The 21,306-nt window shown below is 40.8% G+C and overlaps 1 pseudogene; it reads left to right on the top strand.

The window, feature by feature from the left end:
• The first annotated feature begins 1,296 nt into the window (after positions 1 to 1,296).
• Positions 1,297 to 7,302, top strand: LOC109449913 (polyglutamylase complex subunit TTLL1; annotated as a pseudogene).
• The last annotated feature ends 14,004 nt before the right edge of the window (positions 7,303 to 21,306 follow it).

The following is a 21,306-nucleotide window of genomic DNA, read 5'->3' as shown; positions in this document are numbered from 1 at the left end:
AACCAAAAAGGTTCACCATTTCAAAGAACTGCCAGTCCCTTTCTTTTCACCCCAGAAGTTGTCAGCCCTGATAAAAAGGACTATTAGTGACATGATTTAATGAAGTTCTCCCGGAAGCTCCCGGAAGCTAGGTACTTGGCTAGCAGCTGGTGCCACTCCTGTTGGAGCATGAAGCCTGACTCAATTTCCATGGGTTATTTTGTCCTACTTTGCTTAATTTTTGGTGCCTGTGTAGCAGAGAATTAATTCAGCTGTCAGGGAGCAGGCCCAAAGATGTGCTGGGCTGTCTTTCCAATGTCCCCATCAACCATAGCACCAATTTTCCCCTTGGAAAAACAGCAATAAGGGAAGTATCAAAATACCAGACCTACGTCCTTAGTAAACCACACCAGTTGGAATTTAGATAAAGAATTGTCACACCCCAACCCTCAAAATCAGCACCAAATTTCTCAAAACCCACTAGGAATAGTTATTTTATCCTTTATTTTCTATGAAGTGTCAGCCTTCAATTTGGGCCACTATTTTAAATTGCCCAGGCCATAAGGAAGTCTAGAATTATGAGGACTACTGAAAAATGTAAGGTATTTTTAAGGGACTGAAAATATCACCAAACTTCTGTGGTTCTCACATCAACCAACTTTTTGGAAGTCATTTTTCTGCACTAAGTATTATAGAGTTTTCTTTATATATGGCTACCATGAGTGATGGGCTCACCCACTTCTGGGCACACAGGAAGGATACTTCTCTGCTCCTTTTACCTTTGGGTGCTGAGACTAGTTCTGGACAATTGCTTGTGAACAGCAGTGATATGTGTCATTTCTGGGCCAAAGCACTTAACAGTGAGACCCTCCATCTACCCCCACCTGCATCGTCAACCGTGGAAGTATGTGTGGAGATGGAGGTGCCGCAAGGTGAAAGCAGCCTTTGAGCCAAATCTTGGAGGAGTCTCCCAGACTCTCAACCAACATTAGGTGAATAAAAAACAAATGTTCATGTTGCAAAAATATTTAAACCCTGTGTTGACTGTTACAATAACACATCCAACCTGCCTTGACTAATACACGCTTTTACTGTGGGTCAAGCATAGTGTTGAGCACTTTGTATGCTTTATCTCACTTCCTCTTCAAAACAACCTGATAAGAGTGATTCCATTCTTTATTCCACTCACTGATGAAACAACAGAGAGCTTAAATAACTTGTCCAAGATCGCACAGCAACTAAGTGATGGAACCAAGATAAGAAAACCCAGGTTTAACTCCAGACTTCCACTCATAACCACCTCATTGCTAGTATGGGATGGAGTCAAAGAAAAATGAAGAAGCCAAAGGTAAGCTACAAAGACAGAGCTAAGTCAAAAGGAGAGAAGAGGGGAACAAGAGAGTCTGAAGGACTAGAGCTGAGAAAGAAATTTAAGAATTAAAAGAAAGGTAGATACTTTCAGAAAGAGGCCTAATGGATCAACTCCCAAAATAACATCTGGCAATTTAACTATACCAGGAGTGTCAGGGGTTCAAAGCCACAAAGGAGAAATAAACTAGCAGTTATCTTAACTGCATTACATTTGTGTAAATGCAGCATATCACAATCAAGATGAGAATAGGAAAATTTTCCCTATTTTAAATGCAAAAATAATTGCCTATTTTCCTACTATGTGGGAAACAGCCATTTTTTCTCACAAAATATTTTACTTCCAATGACTATCCAGATGCCAGTCTTCATAGAAACCCAACAAAAATGTCAGAATAATAAATTTTATCGAGCATTCATTTGTTTAGAATATCAATGGATTTGGTGTTCCCTTTGATAGTAAATCAAAGAACCCAAATCATTAATATTGAACCAGAGTAATTATGGAGTGGCTAAAATGCAAATATGTATATTGCCACTTTCAAGAAATTTTTCAGGATGTGATTATAAATAGGTATCTCCAGAATTTAATAAAGAACATATATTTAAATTCAAAATTTTAAGCATTAAACATGAAAGACAATTCTTCAGTAAATTAAAATTCACATGTTCTAATAATGTTGGAAAATATCTATATATGTACACATTTATGTATATTTTATTGTTTTAAGAAAACCTAATTGGAGGAATCAAATCAATGTACCATTTCCAATGTACCAATGTACAATGTACCAATATACCAATGTAGCTCCTCCTAAATAGAATTTAAAAAACAACTATTTTTTAAGTTTATTAGAGTGACAATTGTTAGTAAAGTTACATAGATTTCAGGTGTACAATTCTGTATTACATCATCTATAAATCCCATTGTGTGTTCATCACCCAGAGTCAGTTCTCCTTCCATCACCATATATTTGATCCCCTTTACCCTCATCTCCCACCCCCCACCCCCCGCCCCCCTTACCCTCTGGCAACCACTAAACTATTGTCTGTGTCTATGAGTTTCTGTTTCTCATTTGTTTGTCTTGTTCTTTTGTTGTTTTTGGTTTATATACCACATATCAGTGAAATCACATGGTTCTCTGCTTTTTCTGTCTGACTTGTTTCGCTTAGCATTATAATCTCAAGACCCATCCATGTTGTCACAAATGTTCCTATATCATCTTTTCTTACTGCCGAATAGTATTACATTGTGTGTATATACCACAACTTCTTTATCCATTCATCTATCAAAGGACATTTTGGTTGTTTCCATGTCTTGGCCACCGTAAATAAAGCTGCAATGAACATTGGAGCACATGTGTCTTTATGTATAAATGTTTTCAGATTTTTTTGATAGATACCCAGGAGAGGGATTGCTGGGTCATATGGTAATTCTATCCGTAATTTAAAAAACAATTTTAATTTGATCCAAAATTATGGGTTTGCTTTAGAATTTATGGAATTGTTTTAATTTCTTAACTTGTCACAGTTTCAGAAGCTACCTGCCGTCCCCTTCTATATTTCATCACTGGTTTCAATTTCATTTTTCTGGCTGTAGTCTTTATGCTTTTACAGTTAGACTCGAGGCTGAATTTCAGTAGAGGATAGAACCCCCACTAGAAGAGAGGGGGTGCCACTTGCATTCCTTACTGATTTGTGCCTCTAAACACATAAAAAATGGCGAAGGAATAAATGCACAAAAACTGAAAGTGGGTTATCACAAATGAGACAGTTGCAGAAAGGCCATATCCATTGAGTATAAGCATTCTAAAATGATTCCAAACTTCATGACACATGTTGCTGCTTTTTAGTAAGGCATTGAAAGCCAAAAAAAAAAAAAAAAAAAAAAAAAGATAAATTTTGGAGTGGGAGGCGATCCCCTAAAGAGCAATTACCCATCCACCCTACTTTCCCACCTCTCTCCCACACACGATTGCCACTCTGGTTTGACTTCTCAGGGATCCCACTTATTCTCACCTTTTTACAAAAGCCCTTCCCTCTGATTCTTTTCCCTATCGAGATCCTACGTATCCTTCAGAGCTCAGTTCAAGTGCCACCTCCACCTTTAAGCCCCCATGAAAGCTCAACCTACTAGGACACCTTTTCCTCTAAATTTTTGTTGTTCCAGTCTTCTTTATCACACACGTAGGATGGGGTTATTTTGTCATCATTTCTATGTGATTAGTCTTGTTCCTCCACCTAGAGAGTATCCTTCCAGCCATCTCTTACACATCACTTTTATCCCCAGGATATCTAGCATGATAATGACCCTAGAGCAGAGGCTTGGTTTAAGTGTGTTGTTTAAATAAGTGTGTATAATAATGAAATACTGAAAATCGAATGACAAAAGCAGAAATTTAAGATTAAAATCCAGTTTCCTCAACATAAGCAAACAGCAGTCTTAATCATTGCAAATCCAACCCCAGTGACCTGACTCATTTAAGAACCCATAAACAAATAATTTTTAAATATCCTTCTGCTTCTAGGAGGGGGCAAAAGTTTATAGTCTTGGGCTTTGACAGTAACCTACTGATACATTCTCCAGAGCCATGTTGCCTGATAAAAGCAGCTCAAAAATCATGCCGTGACTGCCTTTCTTTATGGGGAGACTAGTATGGAAGCGTGGGCTCCAGCATTGTCGTAATATTGATTTTCTGGAACGCTTGGTTTCAATAATACTAGCTTTTGTCCATTAAGCAGTAACCACTGCTGAGCATGTCAGACAAAAATTCTGAGAACTGAACATTAATGTGCTTTCATGAGAAATTTTGAAATTCAATTTAGTTACATAATTGAACAGGAATCTATCACTGAAAACAAGCTGACTGGCCAACGATAGGGGAACAGATGAGTTAGGTGTAGTAGACACTGTTTGATGTCTCTCTTGCCCTCCCTTCCTGCCTTGTGTAATAGCCATCTTGCTTGGACAGAATTTCCCCCTTCCCCAATACAAGCCAATCCGTATAATCTCATCCCTCCACCCTCTTGCCACAGTGATTCTGTTAGTTATGGGCAAAAACTCAGCTAATCAGTTCATGGCATTCCCTGGCTACAGTGACTTAGGTTTAGTTTGGTAAATCAAAGTGAAAACACAAAGCTTTTGTTTAATAGTTTGGAGAGACAATCTCTCCCTGTATGGAAAGCCAGTGCTATGAAATAAATTTCTCCCCCCTCCCAAATTAATATGTTGAAGCCCTAACACCCAATGTGATGGTATTTGAAGACAGGGCCTTCATGAAGTAATTAGGTTTAAATGAGGTTGCGAAGGTGGGGCCATCATGAAGGAATTAGTGCCCTTATAAGAACAGATACCAGAGAGCTTGCTTCCTTGCTCCCTCCACCCACAGGCAGCAAGGAAAGGCTATGTGAAGACACAGCAAGAAGGCAGTTGTTTGCCACCCTCGGAGCAAGCCTTCACCAGCTCCAACCCTGCTGGCACCTTGATCTTGCACTTGTAGTCTCCAGAACTGTGAGAATAAATTCCTGTGGTTTAAGCCACCCAGCCTGTGGTATTTTGTTACGGAATCCCAAGCTAAGTCATCCAGTAAGTAGGTATGAAGCCTGACACAGGAGCAGCCATTTTTTATCCCCTGAAAAAAGCCCGCCTGACGATGGAGGCTTCTGGAGAAGGGCAGACCTCCTGAGAGAAAGAAATGGAAACAGTGCTCTAATGATATCACACCTAATCCCATGTGTAGCTTAGGGTTCTTTCACTTGCAAATCAAATCCTCCTAACATGTAGAAATTCTATATGCTCAAGGATGAAGTTTAAAAGGGAATATGAAAGCAGATTGAATTTTTAGGGTAGGGAGATTGGTGGTTTTTCTATTTTATTTCAAAATCAGTTTGCCTTTATTAAGGGTTTACAATGGGTCAGGTATATGCATTATCTCATCTAATCCCCATTTTATAACAAAGAAACTAACTGCAATTTTAATGTTGTTCATTCCAAAAATAAAAACTTGAACAATAATTGAACTGTTGAAAAGACTACTTTGTCTGCTCTTGGAATCCATCCTCCTATAGAATATAACAGTACAAAGTTTGGTTGGTATGAAAGAATCCCTCTACACAACACATGAAGGGCAGATGGACAATCTCTTTTTCAAACAAGTTTACAATCTCTTATCCAAACAAGCTGAGCCCAACACAAATATCATTTAATCTTGCCCTCTATTATAGTAACATCAATATGGTTCATAGATAAGATGACCATAACACAAGGGACATAGTAAGGATTCAATAAATATTTGTTGCATTTTATGAACAACCATGCAGTTGATCCTTTGCAATGTGCTTCATTCCTTTAATTGTGTTTATTCAAATGCTTCTGTTGAGATAGCATTTGTACTGGAATGTTTAAACTAAAACTAAGAACTACACTCACCTGAATCAAGATCAAACTGGCCTCTCATGACTATATCTGAAAGTCCTTGATCTTTTAAAATACTGAACTAGATAACTTCCATTTGCCACTCCAGACCCACTCTCCACCCTGTGACCTGAATGATCTACAGACAAGCTTCCAGCTGGGTTTGGCCAATGAAAAGGCCAGATAGGACACAGGACATGGGAGAATGAGGTCAGAGTACTTATCCCTCTGGCTTTCCCTCTGCAGGGCCACTGCAGGCTGATTACCTCCTGTCATCAGCCACTTCCACACAGCCTGCCCCATCTCCAGACTCCAGTAGTTCCCATATCCACTGAGGGTAGTAGAGACAGACCCCACAAGCACCCCACTGTTTCTAACCCCAGCATACTGCACATTTACCTGGGATTTTTACTGGATGAGCGTGCAAACCATCCGAAATATCTTTAGTGTCAAAACTGGTTATCGGCTCTCAGACAACCAAATAGTCAACCATTTTCTGAACCAGAGGGATCTGATAGTGAAGAATATTAAGACACAGGAAACAGCTGGAAACAGAAGGGAGTCTTCTGGCAGAAAAAGATGAGAATGGAAAATACCCCTATCTTTGTTCCGGTCACCTACATGCTGCCTGCCAACCGCAACTTATTTGTGGAGGAGTTCAGCAAAAGCCCCTCCAGCATCTGGATCATGAAATCTTGCGGCAAAACCCAGGGCAAGGGCATCTTTCTGATCAACAAGCTCTAGCAAATCAAAAATGGTCCCAGGACAGCAAACCATGTTCGTTAGTGTCTCAGTCCATTACGGAAACCTACATGATCTCTCTATATTCACAACCCGTTACTAACTGGCTGAAGTTTGACCTGCGCTTCTCTGTCCTGGCGCCTACATACCACCCACTGCACTGTTGCATGTAGTATAAGCTTGGGTTTTGCCACTTCTGCACAGTAAATTACACACCCAGCCCCAGTGAGTTGGACAACATGTTTGTTCACCTCACCAACAATGCCATTAAGAAATGTGGCGAGGACTACAACCACATCCATGGGGGCAAGTGGCCTGTGACCAACCTGCGGCTCTACCTGGAGAGCACCTGAGACAAGGAGATGACCAGCGAGCGGGTCGGTGAGATCCACTGGATCAATGCGCAGTCTCTGAAGGCCGCAGCACCGGTGAGGAACAAGAACAAGCACTGCTTTGAGTGCTACAGCTATGGCATCATCATAGAAGATAAGCTGAAACCTGGCTAATCGAACTTAACACGTCCCCATCTCTCACCTCCAGCACCGCCAAGGATCGAATCATTAAGTATAACCTGATTAACGACACCCTCAATACTGCAGTCCCTAATGGCGAAATTCCAGACTGTAAATGGAACAAGTCACCCCCAAAGGAAGTTCTGGGCAATTATGAAATTCTCTGCAATGGAGAGCTGGTACAGGGTGACAGGATTGACAGAGATAAGTCAATTGGGCTAGAAACGCTAGGGCCCAAAGGGGGTCTGTTGAGACTCTGGGAGAACTGTCCTCACAACCTGGAAGTGACCACCAGTAACAGAGAGACTCCAACGTGGACCCTACCAAAACCACTCACTTCACCCAGGCGCTCACTGAAGGCCTATTTTGAAATTTCCTTTTTCTAGAGTTTTTTTTCTTTCCTAAGCCCTGTAAATAAATAAAGGCATTTCTTTGGAACACTAAAAAAGAAAAACTCCTAAGATCTGGCAACACTGGGTGCACATTCCCATAAAGCCACTATCACTGGGGCTGAGGAACAGCCATTCTCTTTAGACTAGACCTTCCACCATCTGCCTCATTGTCTTATGTTAAATTCTGGCTTCTGGAACCATCTGAGCTGGCCAAGCCTGAAAATTCAGAGAATGAGTTCCTGACCTCCCCTTCTTCTTCCCCAGGGAAGAACAATGAGATTCTTGATATACAACCTTTATGGTTCCCCCTGATGAGCAGTGGAAATATTTGAGCCCTTATGATTGAGGGACAATCTCCTTGCTCATAAGATGTAGCATCAGCTTTACTGTCACCAATCAAACAGTAACTTTCCTGGATTATAGAAAGACTTCTACAGAAAACTCTGTCGTTTAAATTCCATGCTCTCTACATCTCTACCTCCATCTAGAGAGTTCCAAATTCACATAGAGCCATTTATGAAAATGTATTAACTTTAAAGGGGCACATTGCTTTAGGTTATACTCTGCACTAAAGTCAGAGAGTCTCTGACCACCCCTCCCCCTCCTCAACCTCACCCCAATCCCATCCCAGTAGATGCTGAGAAAAATGTGCTCTCACTCTCGGTTCAGCCCCTTTGCTTTGGGAAGTCCAGATTTGCCTCATATTCACCTGTCTTTGGAGCTGTACATCTAGCTCCATTGGGCCTCTAATGAGAATAGATGAGGAAAAGCACAAGAACCTTCCATGTAACAAATGGAGAGCTGTCCTTTCTAAACTGTCAGTAGGGCGACCATGATGAATAGAAACATGAATAGCTCTGATGAAGCCCTGGTTAACTTCTCAGCCAGATAGCCTCTGGAAGTAGAGAGAAAATCTTTTAACATTTCAATCAGATTGACATCAAGCAATGAAGGCTGTTGCTTTGAGGCAGAAATCTAAGGCAAGGCAGAAAACTGGAATAGGAGAATGTCAGCTCGGCAATAAGAACCAAAAAGAAGTTGAAAGGCACTTCAGGAGGTCAAGGGCTCAGTTTCATAAATATCGTGGACTGCTAGAGTTGGACAGGACCTGAAATCTCATCTAAGTCCTATTCAAAGGTGAGGAAACGGAGCCCAAAGCCATTGAAAGCTTTGGCCGAGATGTCTGTCTTGTTAACCTCAGCTCCGCAGCACTGAGCCCAGTAGCTGGCATATAACAGCAGTTGATTAAATGGTTGGTTGGTTGAATGAACATATGGCAGAACCTGAACTAAAACTCAAGACAAGGGCTTTGCAGTTAGTGTTTCCCAACCCCACCGACCATCAGAATTATCTATAAATTCTTCTGAGAGAGATGCCTGGACCCCATCCCAGACCTCTTGAATCAGAATCCTCAGAAGTCAGAGCCTGGTGATGGGAACTTCCCCACTGTACATTTGGATGATCACCGTGGTTTAGGAACCATTGCCCTTGAACAATGCCACCTTTTGATATCTAACACACCTAAAGAGTTGCCGTTTGTTCCACCATGTCAGATTGCTAAAGAAAGAGTCACATTCCCTTTTGGAGTTGGGAAGTCTCCAGTGAAAATTTTATAAACATAGCATACAAGTTTCAGGATGGCTGCCATGTTTAACCCAACTTGGATTAAAGGGTGAGTGTTGACTTTGAAACAATATGGTTCCATAGCACTGAAATGGCATAGGATTAATTAGCAAGAATAAATATATACAGGTGAGTACATAGGACTTCATAATAAAAACTTTTGTTACTCAGCCCAGCAAAAAGGTGCCACTTGTTCTGCATACAAGGGTCCTGGCAGATATCCTTGTTTAGTGGGGATGTTATGGGCGGGACTCAGAAAATAACATAACTGAATTGGGTCTTCATTAATACAACAGGGTATTATTTTTTACTCAAAAGGTAATAACTGAGTTTTATTTTAATAACAAGTGTGTGTGGTTTTTGTTTCTCTCCCATTAAAACCTTTGTCTCACATGAGGTCTGGCATTCATCACAGACTTGTTCAGATCTATCTAGGATCTGCTGTGAACAGGGAAAGAAGCTAAGCGTGGGCCATAGCAAATCAGAGGGCAATATGTTAACCAGTCACCACTCTCAAGGGGACATTCCAAAGATAAATGCAGTTATGTTCACAAGGTTCTTTGAGCTCCCAAGAAAAAAGATGTGCTGTGCATCTGTGCATCTGGTCCTATTAATAACTTCTTTGGTTTTCATTTGGGCTCATACCCACAATAATACAAGAAGCTTTGTAGCCTGCTTCATTCTTTCATTTACTTTAAATTTACGTATGAAAGTAAATACTGGGCCCTCTTACTCTTTTCAAAGTCTACATTTAAATTAAAAAAGGGAAGAAAAACCAAATAAAACCTCTTTTCATTTGTGCTTAAATCTAAGTCTATGTAACTCCCTGTGATTAGTATATTCCAAAACACAACTATTTTTCTGGGAATCTAACGTACAGTGTGGTGACTGTACTTAATAATACTGTAGTATATACTTGAAGTTTGCTAGGAGAGTAGATCTTAAGTGTTCTCACCACAAAAAAAAGGTAACTATGTGAGGTGACAGATATGTTAATTAGCTTGATTACGGTCATCAGTTCACAATGTATATGTATATCCAATTATGTGATATACCTTAAATAGATACAATTTTTCTTTGTCAATTATATCTCAGTAAAGCTGGGGGAGGGGCAAGGAAAATCTTCACGGAGAAGAGGCTGCTCTGCCTTAGAGGCACCATCAATAATCTCTCCCATTCCTGGCACTTGTGTCTCTCTCATGGCCACTGCCCACTAAAAGAACGCTAAGAAAGCCAAACACAAGTTTTTAAATTATCCAGCCTGCTCAACTCCTGAAAGGTAAGAAAGAAAAAGTGAGGGAAGGTGAGAGACTATGGTGGTAACAGTGGTTCTAAAGCAGAAACACAAACCAATAAACGCAAGTAAGTTCCGAGTCAGGGCCGCCACGGAGTCTTAAACCAGGCCCGCTGTGTTTTGATCTTGCAGCAGCACATATGGTCTTCCATTAGCGGGTCTCAGAGCAGTGGGCAATGTTACCACACCATATGTGCTGATCGCAACAATGGGGCTGATTTATGTTAGTGAGCACAAGGTTTTTTCTTTGTATTTCATCTCCTTGTTATTTCAAGAGAAATGTAAGGGTAGATTTATTCTGCCATTACAGAGAGGCTTCCTAGAGTTTGTTTGTTTAAAGTTGATAGTTTTCAGTAGGGTGAAGCAAATCCGTTTTCTACAAAAATTTGGTCAAAGCTAGGAGTTCCTTTTCCTTCTCCTCCCCTAAAATGAATGCAGATTTACCTTCACCCCAACCCCGACTTGCAGCTCATTCTACAACCACAGACAAAGAGTCAAGGCAAGAATGTTATGGAGAATAATCATTCTATAAGTTTAGTGCTTAAATGTGGCCTCTCCTCTTTCCTCTACTTCTTGTCTCACCCAGAGGAGTACCTCTGGCCAGAGGTGAATGACTTCGGAAGACTAATCAGGGAAATCCCAAGATGTCAAATAACTAGGTAGAAATTTCGGAAATGACAGGCAAGCTGTGCTACCTTCATCTCCCTAGAAGAGTCTAAGATTTCCCCCTGCTGTCCAATAATCAATTGTCCAGTAGTGCAATCAAACTGGGTCGAAAGGAAGATGAAAACAGAGGTTTCAATACCAGCACACAGAGACAGAGGATATCATTACCTGTCAGATGTGCAAAGAAGATGTCAAAGGCCATCATCACCTTATGCCCCCACAGGAACCAGTCACCTCTGGTCCTTGGAGGATAGAAAACCATTTATTTTGAGTATCTCTATGCATCTATTCCACTAGATGTCACTTCTCATCTCTCAAACCCAACCAGCCAGCACCATCCTTCAGTCCCAAAAACAGTCTAAGACATAATCTGTCCTCCCATTGCAGGTCTTCAAAACTTTATCACATCTCCTACCTCCTCTAATTAACACATATCAAATAGATGGAAAGCATTCTAATGATTAAACTAATTGACCCTGAGGTGTGAGTGACTGGTAGCCATTCTGGAGCTAGTCGCTAATGTTCACTGTTAGTAATAAGAATACATTTGTAGTTAGTAGACAGGAAAAAGGTGAGACAATGGGAAAAGAATTTTTCAGGTTGTGGGAAAGAAGCACATTTTTAGACTAGACTCTAAATTTTATCAGACTATCTTCACCTTCTATATGTACCCCATTTACCTCTCTCTTCTTCACTATTCTTTCCTAAAAGATCAGGGATGGGAGAGAGCTCTGAATTAACAATAGTCAGAAATAATGATCCAGTGTTTGGAGAAGACTTGATTGTGTAGCTAACAAAATTCCTTGCCTTACAATAGAAAATAAAGTTCTCTTTCCCTCAACCACCTCTCTTTAAAATTGAGGAGGTGATTTAAAGAATCAACTCCTACCTCTTTTATATAACAAGCATCCTGAAAAGCAAAGTAACGTGTTTGAAAACATGTGTTGTCAAGAAGATATAAGCAGACTTAAGTTCAATTTTGGGCTTTGTCCTTTACAACCTGTATGATTTACAATTACTACTCCCTCTAGGTTTCAGTTCTTTCATGTGTAAAATGGGGTTATTCATACCTATGTCACCAAGATGATTCAATAAGATAAAATCCAAAGACTTCACAAAGTGCCTGGTATATCAATTGGTTGTTGTTGGGATGAGGGTGGTGATTATGGACACAGCCCATTCCCACCACACTGAACACTAGTTGAGAGGCATAGTGTCTTATCTCTTTCTCCTTTACCACAGTACCACACACAGAGTGCATATACAATAAATACTTACTGAACTGAGTAGAAAGCACAGTGGGCACAGGTAATTCACTCAGTAAGTATCTATCTGTTAGGCTCTCAATATGTCCCATGGACTGTCTTAAACTCAGACAATAAAGCTGTGAAAAACAAACTGACTAAACTCCCTGTTTTTGTCTAGTTATCATTCTAGTGGTTAAAGACAGATAATCAATAAGTAAACTAATAAGTTACAGAATTTCAGATGACAATATGGCAATATGAACTATTAAACATTCATTAAAGAGAATTTTGGAGTAAAGAATGACGGGGTGAGGAGAAATTTGTGTAGAATCATTAATAAAGTCATCTCTGAAGAACTGGTATTAAATCTGAGAATTGGATGATTTAAAAAGGTGTTAACCATTAGAAAATCTACAGAAGGTGTTCTGGGCAGCAAGTATAAAAACCCAAAGGCAAGTACAGGTTTTTAGTATTTGAAGAACAGAAAAGAAGCCAGTATGGCTGAAGCATTGTGAGTCTGTGGGAGAGAGTAAAATATTAGGGTGCAGGAGAGCAAAACCAAGGACATAAGCTAGGGAAAGCTAGAATAGTTTGAATTTCATTCTGATTATGATAAGGCATCAGAAAGTTTTAAATAGCTTCTCAGAAGAGAGGCCTGCTTGGTGCGTGATTACTTGATGAAACAAATGAGGTTATTCCGGCTCCTACATAATTGTTTGGTGCTACTATAGCATGTAAGATTGTCAAAGCAACCAGGTACTTCTTCCGTGGTTGATATTCAGTTGTCATGCCCAAGTAATGTACTTCCTCAGTTAGGGAAAAAAAAAAAAAATCAGGACTTGTGTTTAATTTCAGAGAATAGAAAATTAGATCAAACCCTACCAATTCAGTCAAAGGAAGAAGGCTATAAATGTTTAATGGGTGAGGTAGAGGGCCTTGCTTTGAATCCCTTCTCAATCAGAAAAGTTATAAAATCTTACCTCTAAGAGACCATTTTTCTCTTTGTATTAGAATTCAACACTGAATTTACTAGGGTTCACATCCTAATCTCCAAAAAGTGAATTTTATCAGGATTAATCTAAATTTCCATAACCTGAAAAAACAAAAAGTCCTTGGAATGGGAATGTGCCATACTAATACTGTGTTTCCCTGAAAATAAGACCTAACCGGAAAATAAGCCCTAACATGATTTTTCAGGATGACATTCCCTGAACTAAGCCCTAATGCGTCTTTTGGAGCAAAAATTAATATAAGACTCAGTCTTATTTTCAGGGAAACAAGGTATTGTATCATTCCATGTCTCATCAGGAAAACAAAAACCACTCTAGCTATTTGCATCAGAGGAAATGTAATACAGGAAATTGAAAAATCTGGGAAGAGCTGGCAGGAAAAAAAAGGAACAGATGCACTTAGCCAGAGACTAGCAATTGCAAGAGGCTATTCCCACCCATAGTACTGAAGAAACAAAAGGGAACATTTTGGGGGGTCCACAATCTCTATACCATCGCCAGAACATCCATTGCTGGTGTCATTGTAACTACAGCCATGGTTTCTTTGCAGAAAGTCTGGAGAAGTCCACAGCAGTCACTGTTGCTACTGAAGCCAGAATCCACAGGTGCTTTGTTGCTGCCTGGGCAGGACGCTGGAAGTCTACACTTGTCTACCACCACTACTACCTCTGCTGTACTGCAAAAGCATAGAAAATATTGTCTCCTCCTGTCTCCTAATCTCCCAGTAGGACCTCCCATTTGCAGAAGGTAACTAGAAGCCACTGGGCAAGGAAATTTTAGAAATATAGCTTGCAGACTTCTAGCACCCCAGCAATAAATAGAGCCTGGAAGAGTGGAAATGGGACCAGGAGCTAACAGATAAACATCAATTCCCTTGGTTGTCACTGTTAGAAGTCCTACAAAACCAAAGTAAATAAAGTCTGCCTAGAAATATTCCAAAAAGTGTTTGTAACTGAAAAGAAGAGAAGCTGAAAATCTGGAAAATGGAGGAAGATAAACTCATGAGATAAGCAACAACTCTTGTGCTTGCTTCTTTGTATCCCATCCCCTTTCTCAACCTACCTTCCTGTATCAATCAATCTACTATCAAAAACAAAAAAAAACAAACAAAAAAAAACAACCAAGACTTACTCACGCTAAAGTGTAAATGACTGATTATAGTTTCAAGAACAGCCAGTATAGTAGGCAGAAAAAAAACTAGGAATAACATCAACAAAAGCCACTTTTTAAATAAATAATCCTTAAGATGTCCTATCTGAGGTGTGATGAAACAATATGGTGAACGTTTAAATTTAAAAAATGTATTACAGTAAAAGACACATTGCCATTAATCCCCCTCAAAATACTCCCCCCTTGCTTCGAACACACTTATCCCATTGTTCTTGCCACTTTCTGAAGCAGTTCTGGAATTCCTCTTTCATGAGTGTCTTTAGTTGTGCTGTTGTGGCTGCCTCAACGTCCGGAATCGATTCAAAACATTTACTTTTCATGGTCATTTTGACTTCGGGGAAGAGCCAGAAGTCACACGGTGCCAGATCCAGTGAATAAGGTGGATGAGGACTCACCATAATGTTTTTATTTGACAGAAATTGCTGTATACCAGAAGTGATGTGTGACACGGAACATTTTCATGATGGAGGATGAAACCATTTGCCCATTTCATGTTAATGCATTTCTTGTGATCTCTGATTTACAGCATACGTTAAAACATACCTTCTCTCAATTGTAGCTCACACCCAACTGACTGCACAGAACAAGTTGAAACTTGTCACCCAGTTACTAAGTTTCAATGCGCCACTTCCCATATTGAAGAGCCCTGCCTTTCCATTGGATGGCACCCAGCAGCAGCATTCACCATATTTTTTATCATCTTTTTGAAAGACTCTGCGTCTCATATTGCTTCTGATACAGCAATTTCTGTCAAATAAAAACATTACGGTATGTTCTTATCTACTTCATTCACCGGATCTAGCACTGTGCGACTTCTGCTTCTTCCCCAAAATCAAAATGACCATGAAAGGTAAACATTTTGAATCGATTCAGGACATTGAAGCAGCCATGACAGCACAACTAAAGACACTCATGAAAGAGGACTTCCAGAACTGCTTCAGAAAGTGGGAAGAACAATGGGATAAGTGTGTTCGGAGCAAGGGGGGAGTATTTTGAGGGGGATTAATGGCAATGTGTCTTTTACTGTAATACTTTTTTTATTTCAATATTCATGTGTTTTTTTTATTACACCTCAATATGCAGGATATAAAATCTTCTCCTTCAGCTCACACAATATAAGGGGAAAAACATATGGTCCAAATATATAAAATCCCATGTGGAAGATATAAGAGATGTACAAAGAAATAGTAGAACAACAAAAGCTGATCTAAAGCAGAGTTTCTCAATATCAGTGCTATTGACATTTGAGGCCAGATAATTCTTTGTTGTGAGAGGGTATCCTGTGTATTATGTTTAACACCATCCCAGGACACTAGCACCAACTCGTAACAACCAACAATTTCTCCAGACATTGCCAAATGTTTCCCATGGAAAAAGATCAAAAGTATCTTTGTTAAAAAAAAAAAAAAAAAAAAAAAAAAACAATTAAGTGGAGAATTACAATATATGTATGAAAAGAAAGGAGGGAGGAAGTCTAGCAGGAACAAAGCATCATGTGAAAAGGCATGAAGGCATAAGGCAGAAATGAGGCTGGAGTAAGGGTATGAGGAGGGGAATGGAGGGATGAAACTGGGAGGCAGAAAGTATTTACTATACCAGGCTTAAAGTTTGAACTTTCATCTCTAGACAATGGGGGGCCATTGAAGGATTTTTGAGTAGGACAGTGATTTATTCAAATCTGCATTTGGAAGCATTTCTTTGATGTCTGTGTGGATACCAGAACAAGGTATAAGAGAAGACACAATGAAAGGAACCCAGTTATCTAACTATTTGCCATCATCCTAACCAGATAATAAGAATTGGCATGAAGGCTCTGAAAAGAACGTGAGAGATACTTAGAGGGAACCCGTGTAGTTTAGTGATTAAGTGGAAAGCAAGGAAGAACAGTGTAAGAATTGCAGTTTGCAAGTTTGAAACAGTGGGGAAATGGAGCAGGCAGAGAAATGGGTCCTACTTTAGATATGTGAAGTTTGAGTTATTGATGGGCCATCCAGCTCAAGATGCCTAGTAGCTATTATATATATCAGCCTGTTGCTCAGGAAAGAGGTCTGGGCCAGATCTGCCTGCTTGGGCAGCAACTCTATAAGTGGCATCATGACTGGAGAACAGACAGCATGGGAAAAGACTTAAGGACTGATTTCAGGAAAATGATAACATCTGGTAAAGGGAGAAGTCAAGGAAGAAGAAAAACCTTAAAATGATTCCAAAAAGAAACAGAAGGATAGAAGGAAAAGAGCTGGTAGAAAAACAGCAGCTAAAGAAAGAGAAATTTTGAGGAGGAAGGCACAGTTAACAGTGCAGAAAGCAAGCAAGGGCTAAAAACTGACCCTTAAATACTTTGCCAAGGTGATGTCAGGAAGGTCCAAGAATCTGAATGCCACCAGCAGGAGAGAAGATTGGGAAAGGAAAAAAAAAAAAAAAAGACAGTGAGACTCTGAATTCTATACATACAGAAAACTCTTTCAAAAACCATAGCACTGTTTTTTCAATGATGAAATTGAACATGTTTATAAGGTGACAAGCAGGAACTCAGAGAAGGAATGATTAACAGTAGTCAGACCTTGAGGAAAAGAGTGAAAATGAAGGATGCAGTTAGTGGGAGGACCAATTTGGAAGGAGAGAGGGACATCTCTGACATAGAGAGGGGTCTGAAGTAGATGTGTTCAGGTGACAGAATGTTCATGCCTCCAAGAGAAATAGAAGGCAGGGCCACCTGTTAAGAATGAGATCAAATGAGGCCCTTTGAGAGGACGAGCCAGACTGGGCATTTCGGGAGTACCTAGGAAGTTGGAGAGAAATGAAAAACACAGAAAAAGCTGACCAGGCAGCTTTGAGGACCCAACTGAGACTTGAAACCACTTGCTTTCAGAGGGGCCACTTTGTAGGGATGTGTAATTTTTGGGGGCTGCACTCAGCAGTTCAAATTGGGAGCAGACTGAGTCTGGGTGGACCCTGACTGCATTGTCCAATAAAATATGGTGGAAATGATGCTATGCGAGCTTCTAGGTCAGGCGTTTAGACACTGGCAGCTTCTACTTCTGGTCTTTGGATACTGCTGGAGCTCTGAGCTACTGGAGGGACCACATGGAGTGGCCAAGACCACACAGAGAGAGAAGGGGGTGGGGAGCTGAGGCCTGTGTCCAACAAGACCCTTCCATCAAGGTGCCAGTCATATGCGCAAAGCCAACTTGGACCCTGCACACCACTTGAGCATTGAGTGACCCAGTCCACACAATGTGGAGCCACGGAGTTCTGCCCAACTTCCAGCCCCACAGAATCATGATGGAAATGAGGGACAACTGTGGTGTCAAGTTGGAGACTTCAGAAGTGGGGCTTCTTCCCAAGATTATCATTGGCCGAGATCTCACCCTGGGAATGGGCTGTGATGAAGATTCTGGCATTATTTAAATGTGGGGGAGAAAAATTAAGACTGAGGAAAAGGAAAAAAACAAAAAACAAAACAAACAAAAAAACCCAAGTTCAAATTATTGCTAATCATTCCTGGCTGTTACTCTTTAAAAAAAAAAAAAAAAAAGAGGATTCAAGGAGGAAAATTGTTCACCAGCAGTCACCTCAATTGCCACTGTGATGCCTGGTGACACATAATTAGAAAACAAATGACAGATTAGTTTAATAATATTCATTAGCCACTAATGAAACTGACAGTGTTTCCTATTGAAAGCAGGTTGGGCTGTTAGTTGATTTTAAGCAAATTCTGCTCCTCCTCCCTTTCACCCTTTTTCTCCCCCCTCCTCCCCCATCTGTCTTTCAGCTAGAGGCTGGGTGGGTGGGGGTGGGAAGGATTGCAAATAGGTCATAAAACAGGGCATAAAGGGTGAGATGGTTGAGGGGACAAAGAGAACAAGAGGAGACAAATCAGAAAGGGAGAGTAGTTCCCCGGGTCCAGGGAGGAGGACAGAGATCAAGAAAGGGGGTGAGTCTAACATTCCCCCCCCACCCCAGCTATCTTCACACATCTAACCGCTGTCAACAAACAAAATTTCTATTTGCCTTGGGGAGGAAATGGTTAACAAAAGGGGGGGGAAGCAATGCTTCCTTTCAGGCATTGTTGTTCTTTTCTTTTCCTAAAAAAAAAAAAAAAAAAAAAAAAAAATTATCCTAAGTAAGAATTTTAACGATATGCAGAAATCATAGCTGTCTTGCTGAATCGTTGCAGGACTGACCCCCCTTGACAGTTCTTAAATTATTCAGCTATCAAGGGCCTGCTAAACATTAAATTAAGCATCCTCTCTCCTCTGTCCTAAACCATTAAGTTATGCAAATGCACAGATAATGGGGCATATGACAGCTGGAGGCATTAATCACGCAGCTCTGTCTCTGGGCTGTTGTTATGTAGAAACTGCATCTGCCAACAGACCGAACAGCCACAATTAGATCTCACTTAATGGAATGAGGAGACACTACCTAGCCCTCCATACTCGTGTTAGGTTGTAGACCTGGGAGTGAATAAGGCACTGGGGAGATCTGGCTGCTCTCATTCTCCCTCTCCCCCTCTCTCTCTTTTTAATACCTGCTCCTCCGATTGAAATGAAAAATTACCTGTAATTGTTATCATTTGCAAACAAAACCTGTCAGAAGACAAACCTGCTGTTTACAATGGATGTTTTTGTTGTTCCCTGGTAAGGTTCTTTGGGGAATTTTTTTTTTTTCTTTTTTTGACAAATTCTCTGTCTTTGAGGGGAGGCTGGTGCTTTGAACTGGGAAGAAGCAAACAAACAGCCTCCAAATTGCTGCCTTGAAAACTTAGACTGACTCACCCAGCCAGGTTGTTTGCTGGAACACTGGCCAGCTTACCTGTGCTCTTCTGTGGCTGCTTTGCTCCCACCAGCACCAATCCTTCCAGAAAGAAGGCAGCAGAGACTAAACTGTGCTCTATCAATCTCTCCCCCTAGCAAGTTGTGAATTAGATGGACTGAAAGACATCTCTTCCCAAGAACTTGACTTTACCCTCTGCATGATTTAACACACTCAGTTTATAGCTGATGTGTTTTTGACACCCAAGTGGTTAAGCATTTATATGGTGGTCAATTGTTTTGTCTTCCATCTCTTTTGGTTTTTCACCCTTAGAACATGATGCCAACACACTGGCTTTGTAGGAATATATACGGTTTGCTAACAGTTACCATCTATAGAGGACTTGAGTTGGCATATCTTTTTATACCAAAACATTGATTTCCAACTGGTTCCTCAAGAACCCTGTGTTTTCATACAGTCCTGGGTAGATAGGAGACCCAATGTGGGAAGACACTCTTGATCACCACCCTCCCCACCCCCTACACAGCAGGAACACCACTTTCAAATGTTCCACATACTGAGCTTTTGTGTTCAGAAAACAAGTCCTTCTGTTTAAAAAAAAAAAATAGTTCCCAGAAGCCACTATTCTAAAATGAAGTCAAGGAGACTTTCAGATTTTGTCCCTGGCAACAGTCATTCAGTCTCAGATCTGTTCTCCCTGTTAGCAATTTAGATGGTTCTGTATTTAGCAAACAGTCAATGGCACTGTTTTTCCTTCTTCCTTCAAAAGTTCTCTAACACTTTTCGGAAGTCTACATATATTTATGAGCAAGAAACCCAGAGTGGAAAGGAGGGGTGATGATTTGCCAATAATTGAAGCCAGCCTGCCCCCCAACCCCATTAACTCCACTAACCACCATTTAGGGCCAATTAGCTCTGAGCTGGGTCAAGACACCCCTGACCTCCAAACTGTTCACTGTGCAAAGAGAGGGAGCTGGTGAGGGGAGTATGTTGTGGCTGCTTCTCATGGGCCATGAAAGAATTCATGAGTCAGGTAGAAATACAGAAGGAAGATTTATTAAAGTAAAGGAAGGGTCGGCTGGGCAGAGTCTGCTAGAAACTACTGAAAACTACTGCTTTGAGCTTTTGGTCTCAAGTTTTTTGTTTTGGGGAGCTTTTTTGTTTGTTTTTTTTGTTTTTTTTGTTTTTTTCCCCCCTTCTCCTGCCTCCCCGCCACCCAACTCTGGTTTTTCAGTCTAGTTGTGTAGGACACAACTCCCTGGCCCATGCTGGTATTATGAGCCTTGGGCTCCCCCAGCTGAGGCAGTCGGTTGCCAGTCATTGGTCAGCTGCTTGCAGCAACTCACGGCAGCTCACGCGGGCTGCTGGCTGCTCATGATGGCTGCCAGCCACTCACGATGTCCACCGGCTGATCATGGAAGCATTCAGTAGCTGGCCGCAGCTCACTCCGGCTGTTCACGGCAGCCCAGCTCCAGGAAGAGCCATTGTTCACAATTTTAGCTGTAGAGGGTGCAGCTCACTGGCCCATGTGGGAATTGAACCAGCGAACTCAGCATTAGGAAGTGTTCCAACCACCTGAGCCACAGGGCCAGCCTCAAGTTTTATATTTTCTAAGCAGGATGTAAACTGCTTTGGCCTGTAGTTGCAGGTGGAGGAAGGTGCACTTAAGCTGGTTATTGCAACCTTTGTATATGTTATGTAGATTTAAGTTGGAGCCAGGAGTGGATCATATACAGACATAAAACCTCTCCCAAGTCACAGGGCCACCATTGGGCTGAAGTAAATAGAAACCTTGAAAACTAGTATACATAGCAAATGTATAGGAAGCAGAATCCTTAAAGCCTGGCGGAAAGCAAGAAAGAAAAGCTTTCAGAAAGTCCCATGCTGAATTACACTTATTAAATCAAATTATACCAGAGATCCAAATCTCAAAATAGAAGATTTAGTGCCACCATTACAATCCCCTATCTTAACAGTGTGTACGAGGAATCCATAATTACTATGGAGAGGGAAAACTCATGCAGGTTTTTCTGGTAAGATTCAGTAAAGTCAACTCAAGCATACAGAGTACACATCATGCTCTTTCCAGGCCTGTCATGCTCCATACTGTCTTT

This window comes from Rhinolophus sinicus, linkage group LG04, assembly GCF_036562045.2.
Source record: "Rhinolophus sinicus isolate RSC01 linkage group LG04, ASM3656204v1, whole genome shotgun sequence".
In the NCBI taxonomy this organism is placed as follows: Eukaryota; Metazoa; Chordata; class Mammalia; order Chiroptera; family Rhinolophidae; genus Rhinolophus; species Rhinolophus sinicus.
This window is presented reverse-complemented; position numbering and strand designations above follow the sequence as displayed.